A 23,477-nucleotide genomic window follows, 5' to 3' on the forward strand; every position below is an offset into this window, starting at 1 on the left:
ATGGGGCATTCTGAGACTAACACAGATGGGGTACCTGTTTGCAACATTTTCTCACGTGAGTCACCCCTATTCACATGAGTCATCCCAACGGGAATAGTTTTCTGAGTAAGAACGGCTTGTGTGTGTGCAAAATTAGGTTCTCTCTCACTCCGAATAGAAAAAAGAGTTTTCACTGCTGAAGAGGCCCACGAATCTCACCTAGCATTTCTAGGCACCTAATCACAGATACATAATTTTTCTGATTCCACTTCTTGCACTCTTGCAAATTTTTAGAGATTCATGGGATGCTAATAAGGTCAAGAATGTTTTTAAAGTATAGATCTAAAGTTCATGTCTTGACTAGAGATTGGCAAATCAACCCAGATAAACATTGTGAACAATCTATGCCCAATACTTCACGGTTATCATTATACTGCTGCTGTAATCCACTGGAAAACTTCATGGCAGTTCTGGGAATAGAACCCAATGCCTTTTGCTCCAAGAGCACTTCCCTAACACTTGAGCTAAACAAGAACGTACCTGGGGATTTACATACTGCGGAGAAATCGCATCCAAACTTTTATACTTATCTGATCAGATTCTCTAAACCTTTTAAGGTACAGCTATCACTTTAAAGCCCAGTGCACCCAAAGAAGATTTTCTTCTTGCCAGGAGAGGCAGCCTCTTCTAACAGTTTGAGCAATCAACTCTACTCCTAGCTCTGACATTTTCTTGTTAAGTGATATAGTCAGAACCTCTCTGTGACTCAGTTTCCTGTTCTGGAAGAAGTTTATACTATCACATACCTATCCTAGGATTAATTAGCAACGGCAAAACACTTTGCCATTAGAAAGAACTACGATTTACTGTTTTCCTTTGTTATCCATTTAAAATTAACAGTTTATTAATAAAAATTGGAGGAAATTACCTTTTGAAGGATTAGAACTTGCAAGGAAAGCGACAGCACTGTTGCCATGGTGATAGACTCGCAAAAGATTCTAAAAGACAGACAGATATAACTATAAGCAAAGCATAACTTATTCACTGGGCAGTCAGGGGGCCAAATTCTGTTCTCCTGTCATGATCCAATCCAGTTCCATTCAAGTCAGTGGCAAAACGCCCATAATAGTAATAGAATTCAGCTCTTACATTGGTGTAAATCTGGAGTAACTCTGTTAAAGTCAATGGTGTTAGGTTGGATTTACACTAGCATAATTGAGAATATAATATGGCCCAATAAGACAACTCATATGAGTAAGGCATGCAGGATTTGGAGATGATTGTTCAAAATAATTTGGATGTATTTTTCCAGAAGCTATTTAATTACTGTTGGCCAGCTACAATTTTACTTGCATACAATTTATTTTTAAACTATTGATTTTTTTTTCTTCACATGCATTGGAAGTTTAAGTGATCCATTTTAAGAACTTCATTTCTCAGAATATTGAAACTGTTGAAAGAAAGAAAGAAAGAAAAGATAAAGAAAATGGTGCTCCATGGAAAAGTTATTTTCAAACCTAATTGTAGAAGAATGTGCTTGTATAGCCTGAACATTTCTTAGCAGTGAAGTCATTGTACTAAAATACTAGATATTTAAATTATGCTTTCATTGCAAAGATGTATTGTAGCTACATTTAAAGTCATCAACAATAGAGGAATGGTATAAACAAGATATAACGCACATGCTTTTAAATTAGGCGGCTTCTAGCATTATTATCATTGGCAGTAAAATTGCTTTGATTGCTATCAATTATAATCAAATATAGGAAAAGGCTGGAATGCTAATACCTTCCACAGTAGTATGTTCTTTAGCAGTCATAAACAGAGCCGTGATATATCAATTTAAAATTCTCCTCTGCAGTAGCAGATTAATACAAGTTGAAGTTCAATTGATTATTTTGTTTTCTTCTATCCACTTCAACAGGTCATTTGTCCATTTCAATAGGTTAGCATTTAAATAAGCCAATTCAGTATACTGAACTGTTTGCAACTCTGAGGCCACCGGTCCTACAGAGCTTTCTCCTAGGAAATGACAGCTGAAGTACCCCAACGTATCTTCACTGTCATGATGGAACACATTGGAATGATGAGAGAGTGTTTCTTATGGGACTGGGTCTCAGGCCATTCAGAGCTTTATGAGTCATAACCAGAAATGGATTGAATTCCCTTCTCAAGACCAATGGCGGGTTCTTCTACCGATGAAGTGAGCTGTAGCTCACGAAAGCTTATGCTCAAATAAATTTGTTAGTCTCTAAGGTGCCACAAGTACTCCTTTTCTTTTTGCGAATACAGACTAACACGGCTGCTACTCTGATACCTAGTAGTGTCTCACCACAAGCAAGCATTAAAATGCAGAAGCTGTTTCAGAGCTGGCTAAGTCATTGCACCTTAAAGCATAGCCTGAGAGCAGATGGTATCTGAGTAGTTATTTGTCTCTAAGGTAGGGGTTTGATACCCATGCCTCACTCAGTCAATGCTTGTGGGAGTTCAGGGAACATGGACAGAGGTTGTAAAAAACAAATCTGTGAAGCCAGTGAATTTCTCTCTCCAAAGAGAGAGTACCACAGAGCTAACTACTCTTTATCCCTCTGCAACCCATTTCCTCTCCCAAAACCAGATCCAAGTCCCCCCAGAAGACATTCAAGAGAAGTCAGCAGGGGGGCATAGGCACGTTGAAGCAAGAGAAGCAAAAGCTGTGTATGCAAAGTGGGTCCATTCAAGGGTCCCTTTGGAGATTCAAGTTCATCCAGCTCTAACCTCCCAGGGAAACTGAAAGGATTGGTTAGCTTCCAAACCCTATAAAATCACACTGTGGGATTCAGATTTCAAAAGTCTTCATAAAATTCACCCTCCAGGATTCGTACAGCCCTAATAATAATGCTGTGCAACATATCTGTATTGTCATCTGCCATTACTAGGAGGTGGACACTTTTGGACAACCACTGTTAGGAGAGCCTTTGGAAGGAGATATGGATCCAGCACCAATGGGGAATGTTAACTAGTAGAATTCCTAAGGCCCTCTCTTCCAAGAAGTTCAGAGATTCAGAACTCTTCTTGGAACTCTAGAGCTGTGTCCACAAATACAGCCTCAGAACATAGATGGACTTGGATTCTAGTGTTCCCCCAAGGTTTATAGTTTGCGATTGAACTCCAGAAAGGACTATAATTACTGTGTCTACTCTTTGCTTTTGGGTCACATCGCAGACAAAAGACTTATGCCTAAATACAGTGGAGCCCTTGTTGTGAGGTTACTAAATGTAAAGGATGGGATGTTAAAAGGGGCCTAGATGAATTAGGTGTCCGTCTCCCTTAAGCTTCTTTGAAAATCCCAGACAAAATACAAACTGGAATAGATCATGACTACTCTGGCTAATTTGATGCTTTGATTCTGCCTATGACCTGTACTGGTTATGTAAAGGTCAGAGAAGAATGAAGGCCTCCTCTACAAAATAAACATGAGTCAACTATGCCCGTACACCATATGGTATACAGTATGCAGAGGGAAAATACATCCGATGCATCCGATGAAGCGAGCTGTAGCTCATGAAAGCTTATGCTCAAATAAATGTGTTAGTCTCTAAGGTGCCACAAGTACTCCTTTTCTTTTTGTATTTTTATAGTTAATAATTTACTAGGTGTAATCAGAACTGCTGAAAGAACCTGTGCTACATAAGCTATAGAAAAGGTGGTGCCAGATATGGTATTTCTTACAAGTTATTTTGATCAATAAATAGCTTATTTTAAAAAAGTTGTAGAAGTTTGAAAACATGAACTAAAGATGCATACATAAAGAGGGGTAGATTCTCAAACTCATGGCACAAATGAAGCAGAAAGCACCTGGATCTCCCCTGTTGTGGATTGCCCCAGCAGATGTAGAGCTGGCTAGCCAGCTCCCACACCACCCCCGCTGCAGCCCTGAACATAGGGGGCATATTAACAGCAGAAAGGGGGCATGGCCAGAGCATGCTCAGCTGTAGGATGGCCTTTTGTGCCCCCAGTCCCCATCCACTTAGTCCAGATGGAACCAGCTGATAATCCGGCCCAGTATATAAAAGCGATAACCAATTATTTGTTTTGTTTTTTTTAAAGATGGTTGAAATGATACAAGATCAATAATTGTCTATCTTTGCACCAATCTTAGTTTTGAAGTTTGCATTATGTTAAAATGGATCTGGCATCTGCGACATCCCTGTATGCAAATTCCAATACATTGCTTTGAGTTATGTCACTGCATGCGATGTAGGAAAGCATGGACATTAACAGAGAGACATAGCAAAGCATATAGTGCATCTGAATCTTTTGTTTGTAGCTCAGTCTTTTCCTGCCTAGCAGTGACAGGATCAGGGAAGAATTTTCTGTGACTAATTAGGTTTTAACTTGCCAGAGAGAAAATGGACATTGGCCGTCTATTGTATAATAGTGAAACATAGTTTGAACTAGATTGAACTTAATTTCCTTTTCACTGAAAGGAAAGAAAGATTAATGAAATATCCCCAAATCCATCCTGTTAGTTTTTATTAAATCAGCAAATGAAATTTAACCTCCAATTCTGTTATAAAATCTTTTTCCTGTAGATTAAGTTTCAACAAACATAAATGAAATAGACATACTCCCCTCTACAACATTTTAGATATGAAAATTACATTATTTCAATCAGCGCTAAAGTGACTTCAGGCAAATGCCCCATTAAGAAACAATTATTTCTGTAAAAAGAAACATAAATGTTACCTAGACTTTATTAAACTATGTCACTTTGCTAATTATTTCTGAAAACCATTTACTGACATCCCAACATTTACTTGCTGTTTTTGTCAGTTATACTAGATCAGACCTAAAGGAACATGGATTTCTCTTTTATTAATTTTATACTTTCCAGGGAATGCCATCTCGGTAATACTCCTATTTCACCTACTCTATGGATTTTTAATTATTATTTGTATTCTATTACTACATGAATCTCCTGGTTCATTCCTCTTCCTCACCCCAGTATAAATCAAGAGCAATTCTACTGAAATCAGTTGATTTACACTAGTGTAAAACCAAAGTAAGCGAGAAGAGAATCAGGCCTTGTGTGCTTTCAGAATATATATCAGTTTATATATATGTATGTATATGCATTACAGTTCAGGCAACTATTCCCAGGTGAGGAATCCCCTTTCTAGTTGAGATTTAAAGGGCAAGTCAGTCAACTAGGACCCCGATCCAGTCATTGGATACATGAAGCCAGATGCTTGTTCCTCCACACATGGAGCCAAATACTTGCTGTGACACGTAGCCCCACTGAAATCAGTGGAGTACAAATCTGACTGAAGGTCTGAGCCATCTTTACTGCAGGTGGGAGGAGGGAATCTGTGCTTGAAACATTTTATTTGCCATTAATCATAATGTTTTTCCTGTTTACTACTCACCTGCTCAGTAGCACAAGGAAGTGAATGTGAGTGCACGGAATATATATCACTGGGAGACCACCCCCTCTAATATCTGACAATACAAGGTCTCATCTTGCGAGGAGCTGAGTACTCTCCATTCCCAAAGAAGGCAGTGAGACTGGGTGTTTCCACACCAACATGAGGGGCTGGACGTCTTGTTGGGTCAGGCCCCAAGAGGCTTGATCCTGCAGCCCCTTTCTCCAGTGAGCATTTCCTCTGAGTTGAGTTGCTCCAACCGCTCATGTAGCTCAGAGCACAATAAAGCAGCAATTGCTGCTGTAGAAATTAAAATGTTAACACTGTTTACGTCAGACTTGCCAGTGCTCAGTACTATGCCAGACGATATGAAACTGTATAAAATATTCAGAATGATTGCCAAGAAAGTAGATGCGCTGCCAATGCTCCTGAGCACATCCTCTGGAACTGATTACTCTTAATCCTTTAGAAAAATGTATAAATAAAATGATGCCAAGACTGATGGACAAGCTGGGGCACCTACTCATGTTTCTAATATATTGCTTCCCCCTTTCCACATATGAAATGCTCTCCTCTTTTAGTAACTGAAGTGGACAATCTTCAAAAGAAATCAAACTGTATATAAATGAAAAAAGAAAAGGAGTACTTGTGGCACCTTAGAGACTAACAAATTTATTAGAGCATAAGCTTTCGTGAGCTACAGCTCACTTCATCGGATGCAAGGTGCCACAAGTACTCCTTTTCTTTTTGCGAATACAGACTAACACGGCTGCTACTCTGAAACCTGTATATAAATGAACATTCTGAAGCATGTCACAGCAAGTCAGAAACTATTGAAATCTACTAGAACTCCCCTAAACAAGAATTTAAATCTTTTAGTAAGACTTTAGTAGAGTGATTAGTTAACTTATTGGTAGGAATGTGCTTAACAGGAACACCAGAGATGTTTACACTTAGTATTAGCTTCTCAAGCATGTATTCTAATCCCAAAGCCCCAATCTAGGTGTTACTGGGATTGCAGCAATTACTTATGTTCTCTACAAGTTAAAGGAGGAATGAAGAAATCCTCAGTAGGTGGATAATTAGTTTTACACACTACCATTCTCTGCATGGGGCCAGATACTATGGTCCTGATTTACTCAGGTCATGCTGCCACTAAAGTCAAAGGGAGTTTTGTCCCAGTACAGTCCAGACCACCAACTGTGATCATCAAGGTTGCTTGGCAGTATGTCAGGAGACACAATGGCTTGTTCTCCTTCCTTAAATATATTGTAATAGTCTTTCTTTATCAAAAAGTGTCTAGTAAGCTAAAGTAAGTGGGTTTCAGCAGCCTATCTGCTCATTAATAACTGCAGCTGGTGCTTGCTTTGGTGTTTTATTTTGTGCTTAACATAATACATCTTTAGAACAGATGGATTTAGCAAATCCCATCAAGATACTAAATAGGAATGAGGTGCATTTAAAACTGCTGGACACAAACTGATTTTACATTTCATAGATGAGTGGTATTCATATTCTCCACCTCCTAACACTATGGTTTATCATATGTCTGGAGAGTTGATATACCTCTGAAACATAAAGGTAGTTTTACTCCAAAATAGTGGTTGTTTATGTCTAAAAATGGATATGGGGAGGAAAACAGACAGTGTCGCAGTAAAGAGAGCTCCAGGGATTGGAGGAGGTAAAGGGCCATGGCCAGTGGATGACCCACTGGTCAAACCCTTCCCACTTGTTCAGGAAAGACACAGAAGCTGAGAAGGCCACAGTGCTGTGGCTGCAGTAATGGCCTGCAAATAGTTCTTTAGCCACTTGGAGACTTTTTTTTTGGAGGTGGGGCGGGGGGATTCCATTCTCTCACTCACCCGCAAACCAGCCCCCAGCCACTGCAAAGTCAAGTTGCTTAGGATCTGCCATAGGTGAGAGCAAAAGAAAAGAAAGCAAACCCAAGACCACTAATATACTTGCCATGTCCTATGCATGATTTTAAGAAGCATTGTCCTAAGTGCGCGCACCCACAAACACACACACACACACACATACACACACGCCATGTTGCTAAGAATGGACAGTGATGACAGGAGGCCAGATGATCTACTATAGTTAATGGGAGTTGTGTGCATGTATCTGGGGAGAGAATTTGACCCCAAGTGATTTTCAGTAGATTATATTTTGTTACCTAATTTGATATGCACCAAAATGAAAACTGCTCTAGATGCTCATTTGCAATCAAAACACACAACAAAACGCTGTATAATAAATGCATCTAAGGTTTCATGGTTTTGAAGAGCTTACTGTGCATATAATTCTGATGCTTTACCAGGCCTTTCAAAAAGCACATGGAAGATTCCAGAATTTTTTAATCTTGGTCCTGGAATGTGGAAAATAGGTTTTTTTTAAACTGGTCACTATCATATGGATCCTCAGGCAAAAAGTTAGACTGCCTACTTCCTTTTAGAAGCATTTGGTTAAAGTAATTCTTAACTACATGCTGGGGCGGGGGGGAAGAAATGCAGAGAGAACTCAGAAGGAATTCAAGAACCAAATTTTTGTTCTTTTGGATTTTTACCCACATGCATAGGGAACAGGTCTCCTATCTTTGGCATGTAACAAAAGGATTTCTCTCGTCTGCTGAATATTTTATCCCTCTAGCATCCAGAATGTGTTGCTGAACAATGGCTGATGAGAGGGTGTCAGCTCTGGTGCAATTTTACAATCCCTTCATCTGTCATCACTGAGGAAAGAGTCACACAGTCAATACTTGTAACTATGCACAAAAGTATTCATTATTTGGCATTCTCCTGTTTAACCTGTTTGCCACCCAACCGGGGAGAAATAATATCATGTGACCTAGCATAGCCATTTACAGGTCATGAACAACACATAGAACTGAGCAGTTTGTGAACAGCCTAGAGGCTGAAATTAGTTTGCATGCACTAGACAATTATGAATAGAGAATAACTTTGCAAAATTAAATCGGCCAGAACCTTAGGGTCATTTCAAATTATGCCCGATGCCAGTAGCCCTAAGGGATCATTAATGGAGCTGGGGATCCTCAGGGTGCAAGAACTCCCATGCCATACCCCATCTAACAGCTGCAGAAAAAGTTTGTGACATAGGAGCCACAAAGGTGGTTCTGTGCTTCCAAGCATCCCCTTGTACTTGAATGATCCTTGTATGGCTGGCTTGAAATCCACTTTGTGGCGACAGTGAGGTGCAAAACTGGTACAGCACAGCCCATAATCTGGACCAGAATCTCTTTGTAAATGATTTTCAAAAAGACATAAAAGACGATCACATCATGTATTTGTAATGAATAATTCAACCAGATCCTTCACTTGGTATCACTTTAGGAAATACTTTCTTCCAAAAAGCAAGAGAACACAATCCAAGATATAGCTACATTGTGCATCCTATACATTGGTACTAGCTGTGAGGCAGCAAATACACCCCAAGGTTGCTGCCCTGAAAGAAAATAAAAGAGCGCTCTCATAGACTGTCTCCAAAACTCATGCTGTTGCTGCCCTACTTTCTGGGTGGTGCTGCTGCTACTTCTTCTCATGTATCATCCTGTTTTCAGACACAGACTAATTATTATGTAAAATACAAGATGCAAGCACAAAATCAAAACCCCTATAATCATAAAATCCAGCATATGGAAAACATAATGGGCTGTGTTGAGTGAAAAATTGCTCATCAACCTTTGCCAGTAGTTGATGCTTAGGATGCACCCAAAAGCCTACTTATTTATACACCATCCCCATACTAAAAAGAGATCCAAAATGCCATCACCTGTCAAAAAATTAACTGCAAAGAGAGCCTTGTGATAACCCAAGCGAAGCAAGGTCATTGAATGTTTTTATTAGGAAACCTGTAAAGATCCGCTGTGGCCAAAGGGGAAGTTTTGAATGAAAAGAAAACTTCACTGAGATATTTTCAGTTTTATTAAGGACATGAAAACAAAGAACATGGTTGCTCCATTGGTTGCTGCTTAGGTAGAATTAGTGATGGGTGACCTTGGACGTGCTGGAGATTGGAGGGCTTGCCCCTGTGCACAGGACAGTGAGGGAGAGGACATGAAAAACACATTCCCTAGAGCAGGCACCTCCACAGGGTGTGGAGTGCACAAGACCTGCAGCAGTACAGTGCCTGGTGAAGCCAGGACTGCGTGGTGACGAGGAGAGAACAAGCTGTACCTTTACATGCAAAGTCAAAGCACTGCTCCTCAGTGCGTCCTCCTACAGGGCTCCCAAAAGCATTCTGCCTACTGTACTCCTTATCTGCAGGCAGAACGTCTCTGGCCACTACCACTGGTGTACCGGGGGACCTTGAAGGGGGAGTAGAGAAAGTGTGAAGGAGGGGGATGTGGAAAGAGATTTTGCAAGGAGGGTTGGGGGAACTCAGAGAGGGAAACATGAAAGTGACTTTGAGGTGAACCTTAGAGACTGGGGTAGTTAATCAAAATTAAACCACGCTCCTTTATGTGAATCTTCAAGCTCAGGCTCATAGACATGCCTTTTTCAGAACCACAATATCCTGGGACAATTATTGTGCTTAGAGGCTGATGCTATGCCTTAAAATGTAACTGCTATTTAGAATTTTTCTCCTACACACATGGTGGTGGTGGAGAGGGTGTGGTGGCTGTGATCAGAATCCAGTGGTAAATGCATAGAGAAGTGTACTCTGTAAAATACATTTTGACCAGCCACCTACACTCAAGAGTTGTAAAACCATATTTATAACAAGCTGTTAAAAATAATATCCTTTCTTTGCAAAACAACATCATCAGCAACACTTCATGAGACTATTGCACAAGCCTGAAGAACTGTTCTGTTATGGATACTCATGCACAGTGTTAAAGGGCATGGCTCAAGATTACAAACAACGTTGTTACATGAAGTGCATTTGATAATTAATCTCATTCAATGTTTAAAAATCTCTCATAGGTTTTTAATTAAAGTTAAGAGGATCCAAGTGGTGGTTCTGATTTTACAGTATATGTTTACCATTAGATTAGTTCTGGCTGATTGATGTGCATGCACTAGACATACTTCAGAATGTTCTGCTTGAAAAGCATGCTGAATCCACTTTTACTGTAACATACCCAAGACACAATTAGCTGCCCTTGCTGCCTCAGAATCATTGTTTATTACACAGTCAAAAACTGGAATAACTATGTTGCAATTATTTTCTTTGAAGGATTATTTATTTTAAATCTTTACCTTAACAATGGGCAAACTGGTAAGCCTGGTTAACTTTTTTTTTGTTCCCTAGCCAACACAATTACAGACTATGTTACTACCACATTCTGAAACTGTACTAGATAGGTAGTCTATAGCAGACTTTCTGTTAGCATGATGGCCACACTGCCTGTAGATCTAAGACACCACAGCCCTACCCACATGGGATACTGAAACCATGCTGTAGTCTTGGTAGCTTCAACCACGTTTGAAAAGTTGTAAAGCACAACCAAGCGCAGTGCCTATGATTGGTTTTCAAATGCAGTATTAGCTATCCTAACTCTGATCTTAGTGTTGTTAGAGATACATAAAGCTACAGAGTCTATTTTAATCAAAGCATATTTTAAATACAGCCCTAAGGCAAAATCTTGCACTTGGTGCAGTTCTTACAAGGGATGAAGGAGTGACACCAGCTACTAGCAAGCTGCCAGTGCTGTTTTGCCAGCACGGTGCAGGATAACCTAAGGACATCAGGACACATGTTGAGATTTCTTTAAAAGGAATAGCTTGTCTTCCCCATAATGCATGCTGTAACATCCATGTAAGGTGGTCAAATCACGTCCCCAGATGACAGATCACATCATCTTGGGTCTTTGTTACCTTCCTTGTTGCCCCACATAATTGTCTAGGCAGAATCTTGACCAATTTTCTCAGCTGTATGCCGGTGGATAAAGAAAGAAGTTTCCCTGGGCCATTTTCATAGCCCTCCCTTTCCCTGACCCAAGCACACCTGTGCTACACAGGACAATATAAGATCCCTAGAGATTTTCTGCAGTTAATTTTATTGTCTGAATAAGAACACAGCAGTAAGAGCCTCAGAAACTACCCAGTTTCAAATAGAACCAGAAGCCCATCTTGCTCAGTGGGGCTATTTTTCACTCTATCAATGCTTTTCTTTAAATGTCTGTAGTAACGACTTGCTGAAAGCCTGGGCTATTTGACATTGTTTTGAAGTTGAGGCTGTCTTCAAGGCCCTAACCTTCAATTTCACATGTTGTAAGCCTTTCGAATCTGGTATTAATAATAAATATTATTGCCGTGCATCCTTATTTTTTGCTTAATTGAATTACAGAAAATGTAATAGCCTTATGAAAACAATATACGAGTTTTCAAACCTAATTAACATGATACAAGTGCAAAGGTCACTAAAACAGTTGTTTTATCTGGAAACCTTCCATGCAAATAGATAAAAACTAAACTGCATTTAATTCAGCAACTTCAGTTAGAAGTCAAATCAAAGATGACTAGTTCTAGCCTGAGGGTGCAGCCTTCCTGGTAATAAATACTTTCCTTTTGTCATGATTTTAGAGAAAGAGAGATTCAAACCCTGTCAAAAGATTTTAGGTTTGTCCAAGTCAGCCATGACCAGGACTTAGCCAATAGGCCAACTCTGTATCACTAAGGAGAAAATCAACTCAGATGTAATAGAATCTCATCAGCCTGCAGTAAGTTTTATTTTTAAATTAATTCTTTTTTTCTCCCCTTAATACACACAATCCTGGGGCCTGATTCTTCAGTCCCTCCATGCACAAATCTCCGATTTAAGTCATAAGATTTCTGCAAACAGAGGGCCTTCAGGACTTAACCCCTGACGTATTTCTCCCTTATATATTCTTCACACGGATTTCCCCTCTGCATTGATTGTGAAAAGGGCTTGGGGATGGCAGCCCAGCCACTTTTATTACAAGCCCAGAGACCTTCATTCATCAATTGACTTATTTCTTTCATTGCCCCCATGCTGATGTATACAAGTAATTCCTTCCTATCTCGAAAGAGAAGAGAACAACCAGGGTATATTCACTATGTCATTTGTCTACCAATCCACAGATATCTTAACTACTGGCTGCTACATTATCAGCCACACAAAACGGTGCCCATTGACCTAGTCAACAGCATGTGAGTTTCTGTGACAGGCACCAAATGCCTAAATGGATGCCATTGGATACCAAGGGCAGGCATTCTCATACCCATGCCAACCTGAATAAGTGATGACATGTTTTATTTCATCATTACTGCCAATACAGCTCCTAAAATTGTTCTCTTTCGAAGAGCTACAAAAGCCAGGAAATGTTAACAATAACCACCCTTTGCACTTCCAGGGATGACACTCTGAGGATCTGAAGGCAATTTGCAAACACAAAGAGGACTAAGCCTCACAATACTGCCTATGCAACAGATATTAATTACTATTGGCCTTTTACAGATGGGCAAACAGAGGTATGAAGAGGTTAGTAACCGGCACCAGAACCCAGATCTCCTGGCACTCTTTAAACTCAAGAGCATCTTTTCTTCCCCCTAATGAACATTTACAACTCAATGTATATTTTCCTGTTTAGTTCAATCATTTAAAGAGTTGAAAGATGTAAACCACTCGTATTATAACCAGCACAATCCAGAAAAAGAGGAAAACATTTTTGGCCACAGTCATCCTTTTTAAAAACATCTATGCTTCATTCATAACAAAAATATCATTTTTATATGAACACATAACAGCATGAGGGCAGGTTTTTGTGAGTGCAGATTTACACAATGAAACCAAAAAGGACTTCCTCAAACAAAGACTGATCATATGGCCAACAGCTGTGATGGAGGAGTATCCTTATGTAATCTGAAAAGTAGTAACAGTCACCTTTGCCGGTGTTCCCATTTCAGAAGCAACTAGCTGAAAACATAGGAAACAAAGAGGTGAGGTAATTTTTCTTTAGGAATGTAGAAGGATGAAGAATTAGGTAGAAAAAAGCCAATGAATAAAAGAAAAAAAATCTAAAATAGAAAAATCTTTTAAAATAATTCACATGTAGGGGCATGAAGGTTACATTTTTTTTTTTTTTACAAACACAAAGAGCAACTTTCAGTCTAAGATGACAAATATTATATTAAGGAGATGAGAACCAAAGTCTGGTTTATGTGAGATGATAGCATCTCCCCTCAATAACAGACAGCACCACACTATGAAAACATAATGATCTCTGTCCCTTTAGACAGACATACTGAAAGCTGTAATGCACAGGAAAACAAATCTCATTTTCTTACCTAGATACACCACAACATATATTTTCCTACAAAAGCACTGTATGCATTCTGAATCTGAGAAGTCAGTGAAGGCTGCCTAGGTCACCCTGCTAAACCTGCTGTCTGGTTTCTTTATTAATTCCCCTCAATCTTCCACCTGTGGCTCATGGATAAAAGCAGCAACCCACTAAACCGTTTCATTCACATGTGAGGAGAAAAGCAGAAGTTGTGAGCACAAACCAAAGCAATTAGGAACATAAAGAGGGGGGAAGATAACTGTGGGCATGTAAAATCTCCTTAGAAATAAGAGAGGGGGAAAAACAAAGGAAAATATAGCAAAAATTATGAATAGCACTTACCAGATATGGAAGATATAGTAATAAGCCAGCTTCAAAATGGCTACCTTGGGCCTGCAGCTGCTTATCTCTGCTAAATTTAAAGGGCTAGAAGGACAAGTTGGGAAAATGTTCCCTAAGGAAACGTTAATGGGTACTAGGGAAGAAGTACTACAGGAGGATATGCCTTCAGAAAGGGCTGTTCTTGCACATTGCTGTTGTCTATTATCTTTTTCTATGGTGAAACCAACAGGAAGGTAAACTCTATTAGGCTCATCTTGTGGCATTATCTTGAAAAAATAATGAGAGGACAGGGTATTCCACCCATCAGTGGGGTCGCCAACTTTCTAATCACACAAAACCAAACACCCTTGCCTCATCCCAACCCCTACCCCTCCCCACCCCACCCCTTCTCTGAGACCCTGCCCCCTGTCGCTCACTCTCCCCTACCCTCACTCACTCGCTCATTTTCACTGGGCTGGGACAGGGGTTTGGGCTCTGACTGGGGATGTGGGCTCTGGGGTGGGGCCATAAATGAGGGGTTCAGGAGGAGGCTGTGGAGTGGTCCAGGGATGACAGGTTTGGGGTGTAAGAGGGGGCTTTGGGCTAGGGGGTGGAGCCAAGGGTTTCAGAGTGTGGGAGGTGGCTCTGGGCTGAGGCAGGGGGCTGGGGTATGAGAGGGGGTACAGGCTGTGGGCTGGGGATGCAGGCTCCGGGGTGGGGCCAGAAATAGGGATTCAAGGTGGGGGGCCTCTGGGCTAGGGCAGGGAGTTGGAGTGTGGGCTCTGGAAGGGAGTTTGCGTGTGGGGTGCAGGCTCTGGGAGGGAGTTTGGGTGTGGGAAAGGATGAGGGGTGCAGACTCCGGGTGGCACTTACCTCGGAGGGCTTCCGAGAAGTGGTCACATGTCCCTCAGCTCCTAGGCAGAGGTGTGGCTAGGCGGCTCTGTGCGTTGCCTCCGCCCACAGGCACCGACCCCACAGCTCCCATTGGCCATGGTTCCTGGCCAATGGGAGCTGTGGAGCCACCGCTCTGGATGGGGGCAGCACATGGAGCTACCCTGGCTGCACCTCCACCTAGGAGCCGAGGACATGTCGCTGATTCTGGGGAGCCACACAGAGCCCGGTAGGGAGCCTGCGAGCCCCGACAACCAGACTTTTACCAACCTGGTCAGTGGTGCTGACCAGAGCCACCAGGGTCCCTTTTCAACCAGGCATTCCAGTCAAAAACTGGACACCTGACAACCCTACCCATCACTCCCTTAAAGTAACAGACTTTGGGAGAAAAATTGGCTACTGGAGTAAGCATCACCATCACGATTGCCATCTCCATCATCTCCTAGGACTCCAGACCTTCTTCATCCTAAGCCTGAAAGATGTCCTGACCAGACCAGGCCAGAAAGAGGTAGCCAGATGATATCATCACCTCTGCAGGTTCTGGCTAAATCCCGAATGCTATCTGGGACATGAGACTTTGTCATTTCCTCTCTCCCTGCTCCCCCACTTTATTTCTTCTCTTTCCTATCCATCTGCTTTTTCCTTCTATTTAAGAAGAGTCTGGCTTAGCCGGACAAGATTCAAGGCTCTATATTTTGCATTACTGATGTAAACCTGCGACCAGAAAGAGGCAGATAAATATAATGCCCTAAACAGCCCATTGATGGTACAAGATTGCCAAGTGTCAAAGTGGTTGATAAGACCATATGCCGTGCCTGTGTTTTTCCAGCAGTGAGGTTGCAATTGAGTCTATATGAGAGACAGAAGCAGCATTTTCTATCTTTGCGGTTATTACCATCTTTAATACCATCTAAAATGGTGTTTCTCAAATGTGGTCACAGAGACTTTTCTTGCAGCCACAGCCTCCTGGGCTTGGGGTGGGGTGGGGGGTGCAAAATAGCTCCCTTCCCTTTCCCCCTCCCTGTTGCTCCTGGATGCCCCACCTTGGTGTTGGTTGCTGGGGACACCAGCAGGGGTTGGGCCCTGCCCCTCTCTGGAGACACCTGGGGCACAATGCTGGAGGAGCAGGCACCCAGTGAGTTTCCCACCTTCCCAGGAGTGGGCTCAGGCTTTTGGGTTCAGCCCTGAGGTGGTGGGGTGGCAGGCTCTGACCACTGGGCTTCGGGCTCCAGTCCCGGGCTCTAGCTGTGCGGCAGCAGGCCCCAGGCTCTGGTGGTGAGGATTCAAGCTCTAGCTCCCCACTGCCTCCCCGGCCCCCCCATCCAGGGCTTAATGTGTCCCCAGGCTTGCCAGGGCTGAGTAAGTTTGTGAAAAGTGATATTAACAAACATACAGATATCACTTTTCACAGCAGACTTACTAGCTAGCAATAAATAAATGACAATGATTTGGATGTGTATATGTGCATATTTATTTGGTTATTCCTAAAGCTAATTAAGTATTTTAGGAAAAAGTGTGAGAGCGGCCACCAAAAAATTTGTCCTGAGAACCCCTGATTTAAAAGACTGTCAAACAAGGGGGTTTCCCTTCTGAAGACTGTCCATCTAAAGGGAACAAGGGGTGTTCTTAAAATGAAAATCTAATACTTTCAGATGCTTCAACTGACAGCTGCAGTGGCACAGGAGCTAGCAAACAGAGCTGTAAACAGGGGAGTTTGTGAGTGGGAGTTTGTATTGTGGTGCTTGTTTGGGGTTTGTTTTTGCTATGGGGGTGGTCTTTTGGTGTGGCTTGTGTTTCCCAGATTAACAGGACTTAAATGGGAAGACTATGACAGATACGGAGGCAGCAGTGGGAGTGATTCATGTAGTGGAAGACAACGAGGATGACTGGATGTGGAAACTGTGGTATGTACATGATCCTGGAGGGGGTACCAGGTAAGAGTTTTTTCTGCATGAAATGCCGTCTGATAGAACTGATGGAGGAAAAGATCCGAGGTCTGGAGATGCAGGTGGAAAGTCTGGTTGAGTTTAGAAGGGGTTTGAGCAGATGATAGAGCAAAAACATGAGGTATCTGAAGGGAAAAGCTCAGACTTACAGATGGAAGCAGGGCTGGGGAATTTCGAGGGGAGACTGGGTGAGGAAAGTGGTCAGTGGAAGCATGTGACTAAAAGAACCTGGCAGAGGAAAAGACGGGCTAGTGAAGGAGAAATAGAGCTTAGGAACAGGTTTGCAGAGTTGGAAAATGAAGAAGGGGCTCAGCAGGTAGTCGCTGAAGGTGGAAGGGGAAGGAAAAAGAGAAGAGAGGCTAGTCCTATAGGAAAAGGGGAAGAGTCAAGGGAGACTATACCAAATATGAGCCCCAGGAGGATACAGGATGGGTTGAAGAGGATTACAAGGGAAAATAGGAATGGAAAGAACTTGCAGCCAGAGGGAACAGGGGAGAGACTGGAGAATAGCACCGTCACCAGGAAAAGGCAGGTCTATGTGATCGGGGACTCTTTATTGAGAAGAATAGACAGGTCTGTAACTAGAGCTGATCCAGAGAATAGAAGGATGTGCTGTCTTCCAGGTGCTAAGATACGGGATGTAGACCTGAGGTTGAAAAGGATCCTAAAGGGAGCAGGAAAGAATCCCCTAATTATCTTTCATGTGGGAACAAATGATACAGCTAGATTCTCACTGGAAAGTATTAAGGGAGACTATGCTAGGCTGGGGAAGACGCTTAAGGAAATCGAGGCTCAGGTGATCTTTAGCGGGATTCTGCCTGTTCCTAGAGAAGGGCAACAAAGGTGTGACAAGATTATGACTGTCAACAGATGGCTTAGGCAGTGGTGCTATAAGGAGGGCTTTGGGACGTATGGTCACTGGGAGGCATTCATGGACAGAGGACAGTTCTCTCAGGATGGACTTCATCTGAGTAGGGAAGGAAATAGACTTCTAGGATGGAGGCTGGCACAACTGATTAAGAGAGCTTTAAACTAGGAATTTGGGAGACATGGTTGGGAGATGTCCAGGTAATCTCCACGCCAGATTTTAGCATTGAGAGGGAAGAAGACTAAGTAAGAAAGGATACAGCCTTGGGTAGGAGAATGTATATAAGGAGCAAAGGCAGTGTGGATACCAGACTAATAGGTTATACTGGCTGTAGACTGACTGTGCCTAATAGGGTACAAAATGTGAGTGAGACCAAACAGCAAAAATTAAGATGTTTGTACACCAATGTGAGGAGCCTAGGTAACAAAATGGAAGAACTAGAGCTACTGGTGCAGGAAGTGAAACCAGATATTATAGGGATAACAGAAACATGATGGAATAGTAGTCATGACTGGGCTACAGGTATTGAAGGGTATGTGCTGTTTAGGAAAGACAGAAATAAAGGTAAAGGTGGTGGAGTAACATTGTATATCAATGATGAGGTAGAATGTAAAGAAATAACAAGCGATGCAATGGATAAGACAGAGTCCGTCTGAGCAAAAATTACATTGGGGAAGATAACTAGTAGAGCCTCTCCTACGATAGTGCTTGGGGTGTGCTATAGACCGCCAGGATCTAATCTGGATATGGATAGAGCCCTTTTTAATGTTTTTAATAAAGTATATACTAATGGAAACTGCGTGATCATGGGAGACTTTAACTTCCCAGATATAGACTGGAAGACCAGTGCTAGTAATAATAATAAGGCTCAGATTTTCCTAGATGCGATAGCTGATGGATTCCTTCATCAAGTAGTTGCTAAACCGACTAGAGGCGATGCCATTTTAGAATTGGTTTTGGTGTGTAGCGAGGACCTCATAGAAGAAATGATTGTAGAAGGTAATCTTGGTTTAAGTGATCATGAGCTAATTCAGTTCAAACTGAATGGAAGGATTAACAAAAATAAATCTGCAACTAGGGTTTTTGATTTCAAAAGGGCTGACTTTCAAAAATTAAGGAAATTACTTAGGGAAGTGGATTGGACTGAAGAACTTATGGATCTAAAGGTAGAGGAGGCCTGGGATTACTTTAAATCAAAGCTGCAGAAGCTATCGGAAGCCTGTATCCCAAGAAAGGGGAAAAAATTCATAGGCAGGAGTTGTAGACCAAGATGGATGAGCAAGCATCTTAGAGAGGTGATTAAGAAGAAGCAGAAAGCATACAGGGAGTAGAAGATGGGAGCGATCAGCAAGGAAAGCTACCTTATTGAGGTCAGAAAATGTAGGGATAAAGTGAGACAGGCTAAAAGTCGAGTAGAGTTGGAGCTGCAAAGGGAATTAAAACCAATAGTAAAAGGTTCTATAGCCATATAAATAAGAATAAAACTAAGAAAGAAGAAGTGGGGCCGCTAAACACTGAGGATGGAGTGGAGGTTAAAGATAATCTAGGCAAGGCCCAATATCTAAACAAATACGTTGCCTCAGTCTTTAATAAGGCTAAAGAGGATCTTGGGGATAATGGTAGCATGACAAATGGGAATGAGGATATGGAGGCAGATATTACCATATCTGAGGTAGAAGCGAAACTCAAACAGCTTAATGGGACTAAATCGGTGGGCCCAGATAATCTTCATCCAAGAATATGAAAGGAATTGGCACCTGAAATTGCAAGCCCATTAGCAAGTATTTTTAATGAATCTGTAAACTCAGGAGTTGTACCGAATGATTGGAGAATTGCTAATATAGTTCCTATTTTTAAGAAAGGAAAAAAAAATGATCTGGGTAACTACAGGCCAGTTAGTTTGACATCTGTAGTATGCAAGGTCCTGGAAAAAATTTTGAAGGAGAAATTAGTTAAGGACATTGAAATCAATGGTAAATGGGACAAAATACAACATGGTTTTACAAAAGGTAGATCATGCCAAACCAACCTAATCTCCTTCTTTGAGAAAGTAACACATTTTTTAGACAAAGGAAATGCAGTGGATCTAATTTACCTAGATTTCAGTAAGGCATTTGATACAGTGCCACATGGGGAATTATTAGTTAAATTGGAAAAGATGGGGATCAATATGAACATCAAAAGATGGATAAGGAATTGGTTAAAGGGGAGACTACAACGGGTCCTACTGAAAGGCAAACTGTCAGGCTGGAGGGAGGTTACCTGTGGAGTTCCTCAGGGATCAGTTTGGGGACCAATCTTATTTAATCTTTTTATTACTGACCTCGGCACAAAAAGTAGGAGTGTGCTAATAAAGTTTGCGGATGATACAAAGCTGGGAGGTATTGCCAATTCAGAGAAGGATTGGGATATTATACAGGAGGATCTGGATGACCTTGTAAACTGGAGTTATAGGAATAGGATGAAATTTAATAGTGAGAAGTGTAAGGTTATGCATTTAGGGATTAATAACAAGAATTTTAGTTATAAGCTGGGGACGCATCAATTAGAAGTAACGGAAGAGGAGAAGGACCTTGGAGTATTGGTTGATCATTGGATGACTATGATCTGCCAATGTGATATGGCTGTGAAAAAAGCTAATGCGGTTTTGGGATGCATCAGGAGAGGTATTTCCAGTAGGGATAAGGAGGTTTTAGTACCGTTATACAAGGCACTAGTGAGACCTCACCTAGAATACTGTATGCAGTTCTGGTCTCCCATGTTTAAAAAGGATGAATTCAAACTGGAGCAGGTACAGAGAAGGGCTACTAGGATGATCCGAGGAATGGAAAACTTGTCTTATGAAAGGAGACTTAACGAGCTTGGCTTGTTTAGCCTAAGTAAAAGAAGGTTGAGGGTAGATGTGATTGCTCTCTATAAATATATCAGAGGGATAAATATAGGAGGGGGAGAGGAATTATTTAAGCTCAGCACCAATGTGGATACAAGAACAAATGGGTATAAACTGGCCACCAGGAAGTTTAGACTTGAAATTAGACAAAAGTTTCTAACCATCAGAGGAGTGAAGTTTTGGAATAGCCTTCCAAGGGAAGCAGTGGGGGCAAAAGATCTATCTGGCTTTAAGATTCTACTCGATAAGTTTATGGAGGAGATGGTATGATGGGATAATGTGATTTTGGTAATTAATTGATCTTTAAATATTCAGGGTAAATAGGCCTAATCCCCTGAGATGGGATATTAGATGGATGGGTTCTGAGTTACCCAGGAAAGAATTTTCTGTAGTATCTGGCTGGTGAATCTTGCCCATATGCTCAGGGTTTAGCTGATCGCCATATTTGGGGTCGGGAAGGAATTTTCTTCCAGGGCAGATTGGAAGAGGCCCTGGAGGTTTTTCACCTTCCTCTCTAGCATGGGGCACGGGTCACTTGAGGGAGGATTCTCTGCTCCTTGAAGTTTTTAAACCATGATTTGAGGACTTCAATAGCTCAGACATAGGTGAGGTTTTTCGTAGGAGTGGGTGGGTGAGATTCTGTGGCCTGCGTTGTGCAGGAGGTTGGACTAGATGATCAGAATGGTCCCTTCTGACCTTAGTATCTATGAATCTAAACTGTTTCTCCTTGTCTGTATTTCTAATAAAAGGTAAAAAAAGATTTTCAGTGGTGTGTTTGCCATGGTACTAAGCAGTCTCTATATTATCAACATCAGAACCTTGTTTAAAAGTGTTTAATGTTGAACAGTTGGTCTTGTTAACACGTTTGATTTTGGGGCCCATTTATGCCATCTAAATTAATACAACAGGCCCCTCCTCTTGCCCTAGTTGCACTTCTGTGCCCTATCCCAGCTAAAACCTGGAGGTGCAGAGCAGCACAAGAATGAAAAGTGAGGTGGAAGGAAATGCAGAAAAGTTTTCAAACCTTGAAAAATGCCATTTTCAGGTGGAGGTTTGGAGTGGGATCTCTTTGACCCAAACTAGCTCACCCCAGCCCAATGAAAGGATGAGGGAAAGAGGCCCCAATCAGATCCTGATTAGGTTTTGTCATTGGGGTTTCAAGCTGATACAATGCCAAAGGGTTGCTTTTAATAGCACTGAAATCTTACACGATGCTCTCATGAGAGTTTCACTCAAGATGGCAAAAACATTAAGATTTTGGCCCTATTCTTAAATGGAACTAAATAAAAAAGGTGCATTTCAGTTTTGGATACAACCCTGAACTGAAACCTTCCTACCCAGACCTGGAATTAAAGGGGTTTCAGAAGAGATGTTCTGGTTTTCAAGTGACAACCAGAATTTGTCAAATGCAAACAAACCTACCTGGCATATGTGCTGGAACTATGGGTCCTGGGGGTGCAGCAGCACCCCCTGGTTTGAAGTGGTTTCCATCATTTACAGAGTTTGTAGTTTTGTCTAATGGCTTTCAGCACCCCCACTATACAAATTATTCCAGCACCTGCTGCCTGGTGAGCAAGCTCTGTGCCTTCCCTCTCACACTTTTCAAAAGCTCTCTAAGCTTCCCCCACTCACAACACTTAGATGAGCCTCCTTATCCTAGTGCATGTTTGTGTGGAGATTGGACAGTGGTGGGAAGGGAAGAAGCACATGTGGGCATCACATTTTGCTTGGCTTGTTGCTACTGATACCTTGCTCTAGGAGTCAATAGTGAGAGGTATCCAAGACTTGCGTGAGCCTTGTTTACCAGGCTTATTCAGGGTTAAAAGCTTGCTGCAGCTTTGTTAAAAATGTAGTTTGGAAGCAGTTTAGGAGAGGGCATGTGGCTGCCCTTACAGCTCTCTAGAGACACATGTTTGGGGGAGTGCTGCAGTGTTGGAAGGAGTGTGAATAACATTTTAAATCAGCTGCTTACATCCCATGGGCTCACAACTGTTAGGAACAGAACAAGAACTGAAGTAGAAACTCTTCTTTATACTGGTGTAGCAATGCATAGGATCTTCTCCCTCTCAGTCCCAAACAGATAGCCTTGCCATCAAATGCATGGGCCCTTATGATGGACAGAGGCTGGATACAATACAATGTATAGTTTAATTAAAGATGGGCCTGAACCAAAGCCTGCCATTTAGTTGGATCCTACAAAGCTTATCCCCTAGCTTTAGAAAATAAAGGAATCACTTAATGAAACTGATCACTGTTAAGCTTAGAACAGATAGTGCAGTATGTAGAGTCTTGAAGTAAATCCACACTAGAACAGGTCACAATATTTTCAACTAAATTAGATTTCATCAAAATAGGCTGTTTTGTTGAAGCCAAGATGTTTCAGTTTTGACAAAGTCTTCACTGACGTGTTTTTGGAGAGAGCAAGACTGACTCTCAAAGTCCAGAGACTGGTGGTTAGGGTGCTGGTCTGGAAGACTCTGGTTTAAGTCCCTGCTCTTATAGGTTCAGAATGATCTGGGATGAAAAACTCTGATCTAACTCAGATAGAGCCAGCACTAAAACCTGGGTCTCCTAGGCCAGTGCTCCATCCAGCACGCTTACCCACACTCTCAAAGCTTGCCATGAAACAGAACTGTTCCCCCAGTGATACACAGGTAAGGGGTTACTGCTCTGTTCTTAGCACAGCTCCACACTCAATTCCCCTCTTCTGGGGATTCCCAGGCCAGAAAATTTTATGACCAGTGTTGTGTACTGAACACTCACAAAACACATGTTTGGATGATGTACACAAAATGCTCCACTTTCACTGAACATAACTGAGAGCTCACAGAGTAAGGAGCAATTTACCCAAGTTCCAGAGAATGCCCCATCTTCCCCAAATCAACGCTCACACTGCTCTTCTTCCTAGCTC

General features: G+C 41.8%; 1 long non-coding RNA gene across 2 annotated transcripts in view; it reads right to left on the reverse strand.

The window, feature by feature from the left end:
- The window catches only part of LOC122460693, a 91,217-nt gene that overhangs the window by 17,287 nt on the left and 50,453 nt on the right, over positions 1 to 23,477 (reverse strand). The window contains exon 1 of one of the 2 annotated variants that reach the window (XR_006282155.1): positions 13,993 to 14,216. The exons of the other annotated variant lie outside the window; for it this stretch is intronic. This is a non-coding gene — a long non-coding RNA (uncharacterized LOC122460693). Of the gene's footprint in view, positions 1 to 13,992; positions 14,217 to 23,477 lie in introns of those variants that run through there. 2 annotated transcript variants of the gene reach the window in all.

Source organism: Dermochelys coriacea, chromosome 6 (assembly GCF_009764565.3).
Source record: "Dermochelys coriacea isolate rDerCor1 chromosome 6, rDerCor1.pri.v4, whole genome shotgun sequence".
NCBI classification, from domain to species: domain Eukaryota; kingdom Metazoa; phylum Chordata; order Testudines; family Dermochelyidae; genus Dermochelys; species Dermochelys coriacea.